This window comes from Arachis hypogaea, chromosome 16 (genome assembly GCF_003086295.3).
Source record: "Arachis hypogaea cultivar Tifrunner chromosome 16, arahy.Tifrunner.gnm2.J5K5, whole genome shotgun sequence".
NCBI lineage: Eukaryota > Viridiplantae > Streptophyta > Magnoliopsida > Fabales > Fabaceae > Arachis > Arachis hypogaea.
Genome location: NC_092051.1, coordinates 15064444 through 15081124, shown reverse-complemented (window position 1 = coordinate 15081124; position 16681 = coordinate 15064444).

Sequence of the window (16681 nt, the reverse complement as noted above, 5' to 3'; positions counted from 1 at the left end):
ACATGCAAATCAAGCCTGCAGGGACTTTCCACCAAGGAAGAAATCATAATTTATGTTAATTTTGATTATTCAGATAAATTTAACCATTATTTTAATTCATCATTTCTGAAGAAGTTCATTATATCCAAATGAACGCATAGCTTTATTTACCTTAAATTAAGTGGTACAATAGTAACGTCACATAATTAATAAATTTAGGCCCGATAATCTGTTAGTTAAAAAAAAAAAGATTTGTCATGTGCACAGAAAAACCTAACTTACAAATCAGTTAATATATGTTTGTGTATAAATATATGGTATTGATTATTGAATTATTTTTAATGTTTATTTTGTCAATATGAATTTTATATGAATGATTGATTTTTTGTGTATACATAACATAGTTGTAAAAAAATATACAATTTTTTTAATCAACAAAAGATAAAAATAAAAGACAAAAATTAAAGAAATGTTATTTAAAAAATTTTAATTTTCAAACTTTCTCTTTTCTTTTTAAAATAATCGTAATTTTTTTAGACAATAGGAGACTTTATATAATATACTCACTCATCAATAATATGAAGCTAATTAACTAGTAACATAGAATAAGATTAGGGTGTTAGGTAAAAAACTTCTGAGAGATTTTGAAGAGGAATCAAGTGAGATAACAAAAAATGAGAAGACACTATATCCAACTCAAAACTTTAAAGTATTAAGTTAATTGATCTCTTATCTTATAAACTCCTCACTCTTTCTTGTTTTCTTTGATGTGGGACTAACTTCATACACTTCTCACACTTGCAATATTAACAGTAAGATCGAAGCTGATTAAATGGAGAAATTCAAATATGCAGTAGCCAAGTGTTAGGTTAGATTGAAAGTTGTGTGAATTATGTTAAACGCGAGCACTACTAAGTTTTATACACAAATGGCGTGAAGCCATGAAAATAAAGAATTGATTCCATAATTAATACATAGATGTAGAAAAGTGAATTGCATAAAGTGCATGAATGAGAAAGAAGCAATAATTAAGTAATAACGTGAATCTTCATAGGAGTAGAAGCAAGTACAAAATTCAAAGCATAGCCAACAATCGTGCATTATTGACAGTACTCTTCACCAAAAGTGTTTGTGTGTCAAGTACAAACTAAAACTAGCGGACCACACAAAATGTGCCTTAGCTTTTACCAAAATGTGGTACCAACCATTGAACTCCATTGAGCTCGTTACCCAAGCGATGTGTTAGATTCTTCCCTAGCTAGATACAATTCACTATTTACTATTTTACTCAATCAAAATAAAAGTAAATTAAATTTTAACTTATCATCAAATAAAATATAAAATACTAATTTTTTTGTCTTTTTCTTTTGTGTCTTATTCTTGATATCTTGTTTTGTCTTGTCTTGTTTTCAGAATCAAAGGCAGTCTTAAGAATGATTAGTCTTTGTTCTTTTTATTTCTCTTTCTTTTGTTGTTATACAAAAAAAATAATCAAAAAATATATAAAAAAAAAGTTAAAGTAGTTGTTCAAAAATAATTTCTTTATAATTAGACAATTTTGAAAAAGATCAGATTTTAAAAACTTTTCTCCTTTTTGAATGTTTTTAATCAGTGTCGTTTTGGTAATTATTGGTATGTACTATATATGTAGTATTTATTCCCCAATGCATCGACCAATTAGCACTATAAATTGAGCAGCACTATGAATTTATGATCATCCTTAAGCAAGAAGGGAAGCTTATTGAGATGGGAGGTAACAAGAGGCAAGGGAAGTTGTCTGGTTTTGTTTTGAGGCTCTTCAAATGGAAGAAGAGCAGAGGAGTAGGGCAGTGTGAAGTGTGCGATTCATGGCGAAAAGTGTGGCCAAGTGACGAAGACAAAGGTCGTTGGGGTGTTGCAGAACCCGGCATTGACAAGAAAGCTGATGCTTTCATTGCTCACCGTAGGAGCCGTACTTTCTGTGAACCATCAACTTGATTTGCAACTCTCATCTTCTACTAACCCTACCCTACATACAACTATATATTATTGTATCAATTTATTACATCTTGTTTATTTATTTATTGATGTGAAGTTGGTGCGGTCATCAATATATATATACATAAGAAAATGCTTCTTCTAGTTGTAACATATGCATATTAATTGTATTAGAACAATTAAGAACAATGAGTTCCTTCTATTGATTACGATCCTAGCAATTCTCCTCTCATGCTTAATTATTAGATTCATATATGACTAAGACTGAACCTATATATGCATCTAAGAGATTATTGCTACACTTTACTCTTCACTGCTGCATGGTTAATTGATGCTCACGCTATTAAAATTGAGGGATTTAATTTATTCCTAAAAATTATACTGTCTCTACTTGTAAATGCTCTAGACCATATTATTTGAGATAGAGATGTAAAAATGTAATACGCATAATCTAAATTTGCTCTTAATCAGCGACTAATTTTCGATTGGGTTAAGTACTGCTTTAGTCATCTCTATTGTGTAGGTTAAGTTCTAATTTTGTTTCTAATATTTGGAACGTTTTATTTTTATTCTAAATAATTTATTTTGTTATATTTTAGTTTTTTTATTGTGTTAGTTTGGATTGACTTAGTATTAATTTGAATTGGCTTATTTGAATGGAAAAAGTATTTTTTTTTTATCAAAAATAAAAACTTTTATTAAGTTTTAAACACATCTAAATACATCTTTTAAGGAAAATACTTATATTAAAAAAATAAACTATTTTTCTAAAAGCCAACAATACTTTACTTTTAAAAAAAGAAAAAACAAAAAACGTTTTTAATATTTAAAAATTCTTTTTAAAAAATTTATCCAAATATAAAATAGTTTTTGTCTATTAAAAAATAATATTTAAAAAAATTAAAATCAATCCAAATTCACCTTTGTTTAATTGAAAAAAAGTTTTTTTAATAAAATATTTTTATTAAATTTTAAGCATATTTAACTAAATCTTTTAAAAAATATTTTATTTATCTTTTTTAAAAGCCAATAATACTTTATTTTTTAAAATATTAGAAGTAAAAAATCTGTCCAAATATAAAATAAATTTTTGTTTAAAAAAAATAAGTATTTTTTTTTCTAAAATTACTATAACTACTCATTGCAATTATGATTTTTATTATTATCTAGACGAAAGTTATAACAAAGAAAGGATTTTTTTGAAGAAAAATAATTTAATTTTGACCAAAAAATTAAAATAAGACGAAATAAAATATTTTAGATAAAAATAAGATGTTTCAAACATTAGAAATAATATTATAACTTAACCCAAACCGGAAGAACTATAACAGTAGTAATTTATCCTTTTAAAATTAATTAAAATATAAGTATGGTTATTGAGGTAGTTAATTAAAGCTGATTTATAAATGTCACGTGGGAAATAGATTCTTTCCAATGAAAAAATACTTGAAAGAATAAAGTGTAATTTCTCACCTTTAATTTTATAAGTGGGACTAAAATTAAATAAAAAAAAAGTAATAAAGGGTTAGATTCAACACTTGACAGCATCCAATTTTTTTTTACTGGACAGAATCCACTCCCATGCAGGCACGGACCTACGTGCAATGAAGAGGAGGCATTTGCCCCCATAAAATTTTTAATATATATATATTGTTATATTATGTTTATTTTAAAATAAAATATAAATGATTTTCTTGTGTTTTATGTTAAAATTTTGTTATTAAACTTAACATATAATAATAATAATATTATTATTATTATTAAATTTGAGTTAGTATAATAATAAAAAATAAATAAATAAATGAATTCAAAAAATAATGATAATTAATTTTATTATATTAGTTAATTAGTTGATAGTTAAATTAAAACTTAATTATAAGTGATTGTGTGTATATTTTTAGTTTTTATTAATATGTATAGATAGTTCTAATTTAAAATTTTAAATATATCTAAATCAATTTGGATTAGTCGAGTAATCAGCTTAAGCATTGTCCGCTTAAGCAAGTGTTGGGAGTTCGAATTTCATTTCGTATGTGTAACAATTCATTGGCAAATTGCAGACTTTTAAATAAAATTCAAATTCATAACGGATTAGTCTTTAACTTGTTGAGTATTGTAGAAAACAAAAAAAAAATATATTTATACCTAAATTTTATTATATTTTTATCCCCGCTACAAAATTTTTCTGGGTACGTGACTACTCCCATGTCATGTGATGTGAGCTTATTAGGAGCTTAGTTACAATGAGAAGACACCAAAAGGACACCTGAACAGTGAAAGCGCACAATAGCATGTTGTTTTTATATTGAAGTGATTCCAGAAAATCTGAATTAGGTGATTCCAGCTCAAGGAATATAATAATCCTTCTTGCTTCCACGAGGAGGGGTTGTAATGTTTTTATTTTTAGGTTCAAATGCATAATCATATCGGTCATGGATGCACGTTTTACCTGTTTCTATCACCCAATCTTTCTATGTTATGTTATGTTCTTTAAAACCCACTTTCTTTCATTTCCAAGCCACCTTTATTCCTTTCAACTTCCATCTTATTCATGTGCTTGCAGATGAATAATGAAGTGAGATCTACCTAAACCGCTAAAATGCTAATCATATAAAATAATAATAATGTTCCATATTCATTAATCTTTACACTATTATTATATATGAAAATGTTAAAATATTTTCAAGTACGAGTCGTGAAGTTTTACATCAATTAAATTTCGATTAAATAATAAAGAATACATATTTATTATTAGAATTGATAGATGCAGTGTTTCCTAAATTGTCGTTATATAATATAATTGCTTACTTAGGTTTATATCAGAACTTTCATCTACACTCTAATCAAATTATGTTTTCTATTGGTTTAATTACTATTTTTCTTTTAAAAAAAAACATTTTTCATTCATAGAGAAGCCAAATAACATTTACAAATATCATAAACATATTAATTTTACATCGATAATAAGAAGATAAATATCATATATATATATATCAAATTATAATCTAATAAAAAACATAATATTTGATTACTAAAAATCTTAAAAGGTAGAAACAAAAAAAAAATTTGAATCACTTTTATTTCTACATCTACACACGCATGCTGCAAGACAGTAAGATACATCTTCTTCTTTATATAGATTTGAATATTTTCTAAATTTAAAAGTTTTTCGATAAACAAAAATATTTTTTCATAGAATTTTTTTCCTAAATTTAAAAAGATCTGTAATATAAAATCACCACTATCTAACAACTATAAAGGAACCAAGAGCACCCCTATAAAAGAGAAAAAAAAAATCACGAAGCGATTATTAAAACTAAAAACACAGAGCTAATTTACTCAGGTCTGATAACAGTCTATGGTAAAAAACGTAGACGAAGAAAAAAATAAGCTAAAATAAACTAAAAATAATAAAAAAAACAGAAACAGAATTCAGAGGAAGAGACTAAAATCAAAAAAAGGAAAAAGGAGAGGAAGAAAAAGTGAAAGAAAAGGAAAGGGAATAGTAAGAAAAAAAGGAGTTTTTTTTTTTCCGGATCTAATCAAACCAGAGGCTGAAAAGAAAACACGAAAAACCAAAGAAAAAAATTGGGAGAGAAGAAGAAGAACAAAGAAAGTAGGTGGAGTGAGAAAGAGCAAAGGAGAGGAAGGAAAAGTTTGGAGGTTGAGAAGAAAAAACGATGGAGGGCCGTCATTACCAAGGCTGGAGCGGCAGCGACAACTCTCATATACTGCTTTCAACTTTGTAATTAAGTCATTTTCATGTTAAAAATATTAAAATTAACAGAATATTTTTTCTAAAATACATGCGGTCAAAAATCTAATTAAGTTTTGAATTATGAATATCTTCAATTTGTGAAAATATATTAGTTAACTCTAACATTTTTTACACTAAAAATTACCTAATTATAAAATTAAAAACAGTATAAAAATTCAATTAAAAAAATATTATAAAAATTTAATTACAAATTTAATAAAACTATAGCACCAACAGAATAATTAAACATTTTCTATTATATATATATTATACATGACACAAATAGAAGTGGCAATTGATATGCCTCTCTAGTCCTACCAAAATCCGTTCCTTAAATTGACTAGTCCATCCTATTTTAATATGTAGTTCCAAAAGTACACTCTCGCAAACGAAACAAAAAAAATAAAATTTATAAAATGAAATTTGAGTTTTTTTTTTTTTAGGATTTAAATTGATTTTTTTTAGTTTAACCTAAATCGAAACTAAAAAAATTAGATGAATTGCAAAAAATAAAGTGATTTTTTTACAAAATTCAATAACTCATAATTAAAAACTATTCTAAACAACATAAATTTAATATCTAATCTATTTTTTTTGGTTGGCTAAACAGATCGATCCAATGGATTAAGGTTCATTTGCTATTCATAGTCATAAAGTTAAACACTAATTTTACAGAACTATTTTAAATTGGTCGAATTGTTAACTTATTCGTCTGCTTAAATAAATGTTTGGTGGGTTAAATCTAACTTTGTACATGTATCAATCTAACGATCAATAATAAATTTTTAAATAAAATTTAGATTCGCAACAAATTAATCTTTGAAGTTGTTAGACCAGTAAATACCTCAGAAAAAAATACTAATTTATCGTTAAAGGAGATTTAGAAAAAAGGGAAAGGAAAATACATAGCGACACTAATTGAATTTGATTAAACGAGTTGTCCCTTGATATTGGTAGGTTTAGAATCCCCTTTACCTTTATGCCATCAACCTCACCTTTGGGTGTATGGTGTTTAAGCTCTTTCTTGCATAGCCTCTAAATATTGAAGGCACGACATGTTATGCAACTTTGATGTATCCTCTCATGTAAACAAAGTAAAGATAATAATAATAATAACAATAAGTAGTAAACACTACACGATGCAATTTCCCAAAAGAGAAAACAAAAAACAAACAACGCGTATGTACTAACCAGAGATTTTGGAGATTCCTTCCTTGTTTGGTCTTGTCATGTCTACTTCCTTTTCTTTAATCTTTATTGAACCAATTGCTGGATTCTTGTAACATAAACCAGAAAAAACAAAATCATCAGTTAGTGATATGCCATGCTTAAAGGTAAAGACATATTTTCGATCTATAGTGTTATTGAATGAACAACTTTTGCAATACATGATTGATAATGATGGATTGGTGATCGACCAAGTATTTTGGTAATAAGTAAAGGTTCTAAAGTGAACTTTCCTAAGATACCACTAATGCATGTGTTCCTTCTGATGCTTCTCACTTCAATTGACGATTATCACCTAGCTCATATTCTTCTTTAATAACTTAGTTTTTGCATCCTTGAAGATGTTTTTCTTTTTTTTTTTTTTTTCTGTAAAATACTCTGTTTCCTATTCAAACTTATTGGTAATTAATGCAAGTAGTTTATAATTTTAGTTTCAAATGTTTGATCAATTTTAAAAGTATTTGGAAAGTAGAAAAAGAAACAGTTAAAACCTATTGAATAAGACCCTAGCATAAAAAGAAATGCAATATACGAGACAATTTATATAGTTTACTAAAATTATTTAGAAAGGACTAGCTCGTCACGAGTAGAATTGTTTGTTTGGTTTGCTTCGACTAATAAGATCAGTACAAAGGAGAGACTGAGTTGGTTTGGAGCTATTAACCATCAAGATACCTTGTGTGTTTTGTGTAATAAAAGTATTGAGCTTGGTCACCACTTGTTTTTTAGCTGTAGTTTTGCTTGGCAGATTTGGTGTATATGGATATCATATGATAGTAAACAATGGTCTTGTCCGGATACGTTGAAGGAGCATTTCTTAAGCTGGACAGAGATATCACAAAGGAAGGCGGAGTACATAGGAGTGTCCGCGGATCGGATCGGATCGGATCGGATATATCCGCATAATTAAACCTTCTCTTTTTAATCATATTTTTATGTAAAAGAATTCGATAAAAATATTTCTTTCATACTTTAAACTTATTTATTCTTAAAATATTTTTAATCAAACTCTCTCTAAATAAAAAAAATAAAATAATACAATATATGAATAATAATTACTAACTAAAACATACAAACAAGTAAATATAATATCAAACATATATATATTTAATTTTTTTTTAATTATTATAGTGCGGATCTGCGGATCGGATGCGAATATTTACCGCGGATCTACAGATACGATCTGATCCATGGACACCCCTAGGAGTACAAGAAGTGGATGGTGTACTTTTGTGCGATTACCTGAAACTTATGGCTGGAAAGGAACACGAGAATCTTCCAAAATAAAGGAAAAGGAGTTGAGGAGATTATCAACATGTCCTTTATGAGTTACAAGGAATGGTTAGGTGTGGATCCCTTTTGTTGTTGATGGCAATATCGAAAATAACAAAGGGATATATATTACCGTATGTTTACAGGGTTTGTCTCTTTGTTTGAGTTGTCTTACCATTGTGTATTCTCTATGCTTTGTTAGAATAAATTAATTTCAATATCCCAGATCATCCATATTGAATCACCAAAAATATATATATCATAATGCGGAAGCGTACCTGAATTCATAAACATGAATCATACGATCGGAAAAGTTTGGATCTTGTGGTTCTTTCGATCTTCCTCAACCAAAGCCTTCTGTATTCCTAGGAGGCTGTACTGTAACTCTTTTGATGGGGAAAGAGCAACGAAGGCGGCTTTGGTATATTGGGGACCGAAACCCTGAAGGTCTATTTATATTTGAGCATGGCACCCATTAAACCCTTAAGCCCAAATAAAATAGTATCTAAAGCCCAAAAGATAATATATCTAAAATCCAAAAAGATAATTATCTAAGGAACAAAAGATAATATCCGGTTTTATTCTCATTTAATTCCAAATCAAAAGTAATAATGACTTATTCAATTTAGCATTTATAACAATAAATGAGATCACCATTATATAAGTCATTTAATTTGAAATAGCATAATTTGTGATTATAATTAATATATGTATTGCCCATTAAAAGTTAGGAAATTAAATAATTTTCTAACAATCTCCCACTTGGGCTATACATATATTCTTTCTTGACATAATCACATCTTATAAACTTTATGCGCGCATCTGAATGCTATTTCTCTCATTACTTTAACAATCTGGTCCGTCTCATACATTAGATATGGAACTACCGCAGCTTTTATCACATTAAATGCCATGACTAAACCACGCCAATCACCATCCTAATATACTCAACGACATAGATCAAATTTGGATGAGTAATATGGAAATTACATGCCAAATGATCTCATGCATGTCTATTTCCAGCTGATCCAACTTTATTGAGATCAAACACAATACAAATATTGCAAAATGAACATTTCACATAACATGAAATAAACCATCAACTTAATTCTGCAGAAAAATAACTCAATATCTGTCATAGGACATATATCATAAAATAAACTCCCACTAAACCAAAGCATCACAAATATTGACACCCATTCGAGCAGTGTGCTCATGAAAAACTTTAGGGGTCAATCCCTTGGTAATGGGTCTGCTAGCATATACTCTGTTCCTATATGTCCTATGGAAATATGTTTTTTTCTTAAACTTTCTCCTTGACAACTAAGAACTTGATGTCTGTATGCTTCGATTTTGTCAAGCTCTTATTGTTATTGGAGTATAGTACTGCTGACTTATTGTCACAAAATATCTTTAATGGCCTTTCAATGTCATCTACTATATGAAGCTTAGTGACAAAGTTTCGCAACCATATGCCATGAAATCGAAATCGGAATCAGAGTTCCTAATGATCTCCAAATTTTCTGATCTCCGATAAATAAGCATCTAATCATTTGTTCTCTTTAGATAACGCATTACGCGTTTAACAGCTATCCAATGATCCATGCCTGGATTGCTCAAGTATATACTCAATACTCCCACTATAAATGATATATCGGGATGTATATAGACTTGAGCATACATTAAATTCCCTAGTGCTGATGCATAAGGTTTATCATGCATTGTTATCTTTTTAAGATCATTTTGGGGCATTGCTTGAGACTAAACTTGTCTCCTTTAACTACGGGTGTGTCCATTGGTCTACAACTTTCTATGCCATATCTACTTAAAATCTTTTCGATATAGTTCTTTTGTGATAATCCAAGAATACCTTGAGAACGATCTCTTAGTATCTCGATTCTTAATACAAAAGAGGCATCATCAAGATCTTTCATTTCGAATTTGTTCGATAGAAATTTCTTAGTTTCATGCAACAAGCCTATATCGTTGCTGGCAAGTAGAATGTCATCAACATGTAAGACCAAAAAAGGTATTTACTCCCACTGAACTTGCGGTATACACATTCATCTATAAAATTTACCTCAAAACCATGAGGTAATGACTTAATTAAACTTGTGATACCATTAACAGGAAGCTTGTTTGATACCATAGATGGATTTTCTCCTTTTTCTATTGGATCTCCTTAATGACACTTCTTGAGGTTGTTGAGCTTGCTGTATGGGTTGAGTTTGAGGAGGATTCTCACTATTTTCTTGTACTGTAGCAGTATCTTGAGCAACAACAATATTCTCATTGTTCTCTTGTACTGTAGCTGGATTTATAACAGGATTCTCATTGTGCTTTTGTACTATAACTGTATCTTGAACAATAATAGGCACAAGGTCCTGATCATTGTCAGTTATAGAATCCTCATCAAAAGCAACATTCCTAATATATCCTTCCCCCCAAACTCAACATCCTCAAGAAATCTCGCATTTCCCGTCTCAAAATAGACCTTGATGCAGGATTGTAAAACTTGTACCCCCGTGAACGCTCAGCGTAACCAACAAAGTAGCAACTGATTGTCCTTGAGTCCAATTTTCTTTCATGCGGCCTATAAGGTCGCGCCTCAGCTGGACATCCTCAAATATGCAAATGCTTTATACTGGGCCTTTTTCCAGTCCAAATTTCGTATGGGGTTTTGTTAACTGCTTTGCTTGGCACCCTATTAAGGATGTACACTGCGGTCTTTAAGGCTTCTCCCCAGAGTGATTCAGGTAAGAAAGAATGACTAATCATACTTCTCACCATGTCTTTAAGAGTTCGGTTCCTTCACTCTGCAACACCATTCATGCTAGGTTTGCCTGGCATGGTGTATTGCGGAACAATACCACACTCCTCTAGAAAAAGGGCAAAAGGCCCGGGACGTTGCTCACCTGAACCGTCATATCTTTCGTAGTATTCACCACCACGATCAGATTTGACAGCTTTAATTTTCTTTCCAAGTTGAAGTTCAACTTCAGCTTTGAAAGACTTGAAAACATCCAAGACTTGGGACTTTTCATGAATTAAATATAGATACTCGTAACGAGAGTAATCATCTATGAACGTAATAAAGTACCGTTGTCCATTCCAAGAGACAGTAGGAAATGGGCCACATATATCGGTATGTATTAGTTCTAAGACATCTTTAGTTCTCTCGGCACCTAATTTCCTTTCGTTTGTCCTTTTCCCCTTTATGCACTCAATGCAGACTTCAAAGTCCGCCAAATTTAGGGGTCCGAGAATTCCATCCGACACGAGCCTCTGAATTCTCTGTTTAGAGATGTGACCTAGGCGTTTGTGCCATAATGATGCCGAATTCTCATTTAGTTTTCGTTTTGTACCCGTTTGTTGTATTTCATTTTTATAGGAATTTAAGTTAAGCCTATATAGATTATCCACCAAATGACCAGAGTAAATATTATTCGAATTGTAAAAGAGACTGACTTTATTGTCTCCGAATGAACAAAATAACCTGATTTGTCCAAACGAGAAACAGAAACCAAAATTCGTCTAAATGACGGTACATTAAATGTCTCTAATAAATTCAAGTAAAATACACTCGTGGAACATAATCTAAAGGTTCCTATAGCTTCGACTGCAACTATATTGTCGTCTGCCACATAGATGTATCTTTCAGCATCACTTGGCGGTCGGCTCCACAGGCAACCCTGCATAATAACACTTACATGAGTAGTAGTAACAGAATCTACCCACCAAGTATCAACAGGTGCATAACTTAAACTAGCCTCAGAACAAACGAAAGTAAGAACTATACCCTTCTTTACACGCCATGTGGCATATTTGGTACAATCCTTCTTCATGTGTCCCACCTTCTTACAGAAGAAACAAGTTGAAACTTGATCTTGTTTCTTATCCTTTTTCTGCTGAGAAGGCACATCCGCAGTAGTATCACGCTTTCTTTTATACTGAGAAGATGAAGCCATGTGAGCACTTTCAGTCTTATCTTGCTGTAGCCTCTCTTCTTCTTGCACACAGTGAGATATAAGCTCATTTAAGGACCAAGTGTCCTTCAGAGTGTTATAACTCACTTTGAATTGCCCAAAGTGTGCAGGAAGGGAAATCAAAATGAAATGCACGAGTAAATCTTCAGACAACTCTAACTTTAGTGCTTTCAATTTTGAAGCAAGATGAGACATTTTCATAATGTACTCCCTTATGTTCCCTTTACCTTTATACCTCATGGAGACAAGTTTGCTCAAAAGGCTACTTGCCTCCGCCTTTTTATTCTTAGTAAAGAATTTTTCAACATCCTTTAGGAACTGTTTGGCATCTTTATCCTCAGTAATTGAGCCCCGAAACGCCTCAGGAATTGAGCGTTTCATGATCATAATGCTCATTCGATTGGATCTCTCCCACTTCTCTATTTTAACCTCATTGAGGTTTTCTGGAGTGGAAGTGGGTTTCTCCTCTCGAAGAGCTATATCTAGATCCATACAACCAAGGACAATCTCCACGGTATCCTTCCAAACTTTAAAGTTTGAACCATTCAGCATAGGAATACTGCTAATTTGCGCAGAAACATTGGTAACTAAAGCCATAGTTTCTGGATTAGAACAAATAAACATGCAGTAAATATTAGTTAAATAATGGGAAAAAATCCATATTGAGATATCTAGAACAACATTAATTTTCAATCTTTGGATAGAAAAATTAACTGTAAGTGATACTCTCATTGCAGTAATCAAATATTGTCAAAATTCCTGTCACACATTAAGCCTTTCTTTGGACCGACTTAATGCGCACATGGAAACTTAAACTTCGCAACCTATTTATTACCGCATATATTTTCTATTAATTGGCCAAACAATAACCTTCCTTTGGGCCGATTATTGATCGCATAATTAATAGAAAATAAACAAAAGTGTACAATGCTTATTATTTGGCCAAACAATAAACTTCCTTTGGGCCGATTATTGTTCGCATAAATAATAAGCATTACTTTATTCTTAATTAGTTACCCAAACATGTATTTACTATCAATATGTGTATGTAATTCGGCCAAATATAGACCTTCCTTTGGGCCGATCAATATTCGCATGAATTACATAACACCATATTCCTTATGTTTTGAATAAATCAATTTTCACAAAAGAGGCTACTTTGGCAGCATAATGTTCAATCAATTTATTCTAAAACCAAATCTTTATAAAATAGATGGGTATACTAATCCAAATTATTACCAATTTCCTTATGTAACAATAAAATAATATTTTCTATTATTCAAATATTATTAATATGCATACATAACTTGGCCAAATAAAAATCTCCTTTTAGATCGATTAATATTCGCATAAGTAACATATACATATTAATCCTTATATCCTAAAAGGATAATTAATTAACTTTACAGCAAATTAATGGCACACATTATTAAATTTGAAACAATCATAGTAACACTCCATATTAATGTTTCAGAATAATCAATTATTAATATATCAAATTAAAATTTTGATACAGCGATATGTATATATATTTTAAAACCAAATGCGTTATAAGTCACAACTTATATGAATGGCGATGAGTGACAATACACATATATATAGCTTGATCATGTGTTAAGAATGCAATACATTTATATGTATGAAATATATTACTGGATGATCAAATAAATTAATATATATAAAGTCTGTATGCTCGTTAAAACAAATAATAAATTCACCGGATCCAGTCGCACGTATATGATACATATATATATGTATATTCCGTTACTCAATATCATAATGTAACAAGAACGTACATATATATATTAATCCAGTAAAAAAAAATAAAACTGAATATTTTTTATGACCAAATTATGGATGGCTCTGATACCACTTGTTGGAATAAATTAATTTTCAATATCCCAGATCATTCATATTGAATCACCAAAAATATATATATCATAATGCGGAAGCGTACCTGAATTCATAAACATGAATCATACGATCGGAAGAGTTTGGATCTTGTGGTTCTTTCGATCTTCCTCAACCAAAGCCTTCTGTATTCCTAGGAGGCTGTACTGTAACTCTTTTGATGGGGAAAGAGCAACGAAGGCGGCTTTGGTATATTGGGGACCGAAACCCTGAAGGTCTATTTATATTTGAGCATGACACCCATTAAACCCTTAAACCCAAATAAAATAGTATCTAAAGCCCAAAAGATAATATATCTAAAATCCAAAAAGATAATTATCTAAGGAACAAAAGATAATATCCGGTTTTATTCTCATTTAATTCCAAATCAAAAGTAATAATGACTTATTCAATTTAGCATTTATAACAATAAATGAGATCACCATTATATAAGTCATTTAATTTGAAATAGCATAATTTGTGATTATAATTAATATATGTATTGCCCATTAAAAGTTAGGAAATTAAATAATTTTCTAACATGCTTCACTTTATGTGTTGAACTTCTCTTTTAAAAAAAAAGAATTATATAGTTAACAAACAAATAACACTGTCCCTTTTTTCAAAGGAGATTAAAAATATTTAAAGTGAAAAAATTGATAAAATAAATAAATTAAATTACTTTTAAATCAACATATAAATGTAATTTTATTAATTTTTTTTCAGTTTAAAAGAACTTTTTATGAACAATAACCTTGTTTTCAATGCTAAAGAGCTATAGTTTAAATAATATAGTCTTTCTATACGCGAGTTTAAATTCCCTCTTAACTTTAAACCAAAACAAAAGACTTGTTTTCAGTGAATATTTGCTGATTATTAATAAAAAAACATTGTACTGAATTTATTTTGGTCAGACCATCTTTTTTGTTTTACGCTCGCGTGTATAATAAGATGGTAAAATGAATGTGGATCAAATGGAAGTATGGACCTTCACAAATGATGTAATTTCTTATTGGACTTTGAGTTGGGCCTTGCAGAATAGTATTGGACTATTGGTTATCATGTAACGTCTTAATAAGCTTTGCCTAACTACCACAGTATAACCAAGTCTAGCCCGATTGATAAAATCAAAAAACCAATTAATGTTGTGATAAGAACGAGCAATGTAGATGCCCATTTCCATGTAAAATTTATATTTTCAAAGAGAGAATAAATATTAAATGCATGCTGAAAATAAAGACCCCATGCATGTATAAATAGGGGTATGGTACGAAACTTTTTACACAACAATAATAAATAAATACTCTCTCTTTTCTTTCTTACACTCTAAAGCAATATAAAAATGTTCTCTTTCTTTCTCTTATTATAAACAAATGTAATTCTCTCTCTTTTTTACTTTTAATACTTCTTTCTATCTTTATATATATATTTATGCAATTTTCTCGCTCTTTACTTTTTATACTCTTTTCTATCTTTATATATATATACACATTACAACATATAATATTATTATATATATACAAATCACTATTGAGCTAATTATTTTAATGCTAGAGTCTTATATTAATACATCTTTATTTTATATTTAATATATCTTTTATTTATTTTACAACACGTTATCAGCACGAGACTCTGATCAAATTTTTAGGAAGACTCAGGTAACAAATTTTTCATTATGTCAAAACTCTCTCATCTTGAATTCAATGCTCTTGATATATCTGGAAACAATTATTTATCATGGATATTAGATGCTGAAATCCATCTTGATTCAATGGATCTTGGAGATACCATTAAGGCTGAAAATAATGCATCCCAGAAGGATAAAGCTAAAGCAATGATTTTTCTTCGTCGTCATCTTGACGAAGGATTGAAAAATGAATATCTTACATTAAAAGATCCTGCAGATCTTTGGAAAGATCTTGAAGAAAGGTATAATCATCAGAAAACGGTGATACTTCCTCAAGCCCGATATGAATGGACGCATTTGCGTTTACAAGATTTTAAATCTATAAATGAATATAATTCTACAATGTTTTGAATCACCTCACGAATGAAATTGTGTGGAGAAAAAATAACTGATCATGATATGTTGGAGAAAACTTTCTCAACCTTCCATGCCTCGAATGTGCTCCTGCAGCAGCAGTATCGAGAGAAAGTGTTTAAAAAATATTCTGAGTTAATTTCTTGCCTTCTTGTTGCTGAACGCAACAATGAGTTGTTATTGAAAAATCATGAAGCGCGCTCAGTTGGCACTGCCCCATTTTCTGAAGTAAATGTGGCAAATTACCCCAGAAGAGGTAAATGGCAAGGTTTTAATAATAAGAAAAATTATGGAAGGAAAAAGAATTATGTTCAAAAGAGAGGATCTCACCAGAAGTGGGATAGAGAAAGGAATATCGGGCAGAATAAATCAACAGAGGATAAGTGTTTCTGTTGTGGTGGAAATGGCCATTGGTCATGTACCTGTCGTACCCCAAGGCACCTAGTCGATCTTTATCAGACATCTTTGAAAAAGGACGACAAAGGAAAGGAAACAAATTTTGTCTCAAATGATGCTGAGAACTCCACCACTCATTATGATGTATCTGATTTT